The following is a 2,338-nucleotide window of genomic DNA, read 5'->3' on the forward strand; positions in this document are numbered from 1 at the left end:
TAAAAGTTCAAAAGGTCAAATGATTGGTTTTGCAGATGCAGGTTATTTGTCAGATCCACACAAAGCTCGATCCCAGACAGGATATGTTTTTACAATTGGAGGCACCGCCATATCTTGGCGTTCTCAGAAGCAGACACTTGTTGCTACTTCTTGAAATCACGCTGAGATCATTGCACTCCATGAAGCAAGTAGAGAATGTGTATGGCTAAGATCAATAAGCCGACACATCTGTTCAAGCAGTGGGATTAACGAAAATACGGAGCCAACTATTCTATATGAAGATAACGCGGCATGTGTTGCTCAAACGAAGGAAGGATATATCAAAAGCGATAGAACCAAACATATACCTCCGAAGTTCTTCTCATACACTCAAGAGCTCGAGAAGAATAAAGAGATTGAAGTAAGATATGTTCGATCATGCGACAATGCAGCCGACCTCTTCACAAAATCACTCCCTACCTCGGTATTCAGAAAACACATCCATAACATTGGGATGCGCCATCAGAAGGATCTATGACTGTTCATTCGAGGGGGAGCTTACGTAGTTGTACTCTTTTTACCTTACTATGGTTTTTCCCATTGGGTTTTCCTGGAAAGGTTTTTAACGAGGCAACAAAGACGTTAAGCGAGAGTGGATAGTGACACCGGTCCCCAAGGGGGAGTGTGATGAAAGTCAGAAAAAGCAGCTACCGTTTTCGTTGAAAATATAAAAAGATGTGGGGCTCGCTTCACTATTTACACAGTGAATTTCTCTTCTATATAAACGATCGTTTCGATCATTGTAAACACACCATTCCTTCTTCTTCTAATAACACATCTTCTCTTGTTATCAGTATTATCTTCTTCTACGGGTATAAAATTTTGCCCTTTTTTAAATTCCCGCGATACAATAAAATTCCAGTTCTTTTTATAACATTTCTTTCATTATTGGCATATTTTTTAAAGGAGTATCTCAGCTCTTTAGTGTTGATATAATTCTAATATGTAACTAATATTTAAATATAATAAAAACATTCACAAAATGACATATATATATGCAGACTGTATATATGTTAATATCTCATGATTTGCGAACAATTGCGACTAGTGCTGAAAAAGACACTCTTTCCTTTCATAGATACTGAGAACAAATGCGACTAGTGCTAAAGGAATTATCATCTCTTTAAAGATATATGTATTATGTATTATGTATTATGTAAACGTGGTTACAAAAAAGTATCTTTAATGTTTGTTATCTAATGAGGTGGCGAGGTTCGTATCCAAGGAATGGCATGGTAAATGGAGTATGTTATAATTACCAGAAAAAAAATTGTATATATTAGTTTACAACTATTAAGCATTTAACTAGTAGCATGCAATGCAACTATATATATTATATGAAAAATTATATATATGTAAACAGGTAATGTTTATTTTTTATTTTGGGGGCAAAGTTCTGATTGATTATTAGTGTTTCAAAAAGATTACGATAAGTATCAGCAGAAAATGTTACCTTAGCCTAATGATAGTAGTGGAATATAGACTTTTTGGTGCCGTGATTACTGGTGACGATACCAACTTATATTTTCCCAATATCCAGAAATCATACCTAATATATATCTCAATCTGGTGTCGTGACGACTGATGATGATAGCAACTTATTTTTATCTAATTTTTTAAAAGTGCATTACCAACTTTTATTTTCTATAAGATAAATAAACAAATGATACAAAAATGCAATTATCAATGTCAAGTTTTCAGTTAGATTTTAAGGTAAATCGAACTTCTTTTGTTTCAAGTAATCATCGTTCAAATATGTAGACTTTTTAACATCATTTATTTTTGAGCTATCAAAAGTAAAAATCTAGCAAACTACCTAATATACAAATTATATATCGTCCATTTGAGTTATAAAGCATTTAAAATAAAGTTAAATAATGTGAGACGGATTAAATAATGGATTACTATTTTTTTATTCCTACATATGAGTATATACAAAAATCTATAAACAAACTCTGAGTATATCCAAAAATCTATAAACAAAATTTTATCCATGTTCACTGTTTTTTTGCCAATTATGTTGGAAATTGCCAAAAATATCATTTTCAAAGTACCATTTTTCATGTTTACATTAACCACCTTTATCTTCATCTTTTATAAAGGGTAAAAGACATTTATAATTTTTTGATTAACTTTGACAAAAAAAAAAACATAAGGTTAACTAATCTAAACTTAAAACATCAACTATAAACCATGAAACATCAACTCTAAACCCTAAACCGCGAAACATCAACTCTAAACCCTAAACCCCGAAACATCAACTCTAAACCATAAACCCTAAACCTTCAAATCTAAACCC

This window comes from Brassica oleracea, chromosome C4, assembly GCF_000695525.1.
Source record: "Brassica oleracea var. oleracea cultivar TO1000 chromosome C4, BOL, whole genome shotgun sequence".
Classification (NCBI taxonomy): domain Eukaryota; kingdom Viridiplantae; phylum Streptophyta; class Magnoliopsida; order Brassicales; family Brassicaceae; genus Brassica; species Brassica oleracea.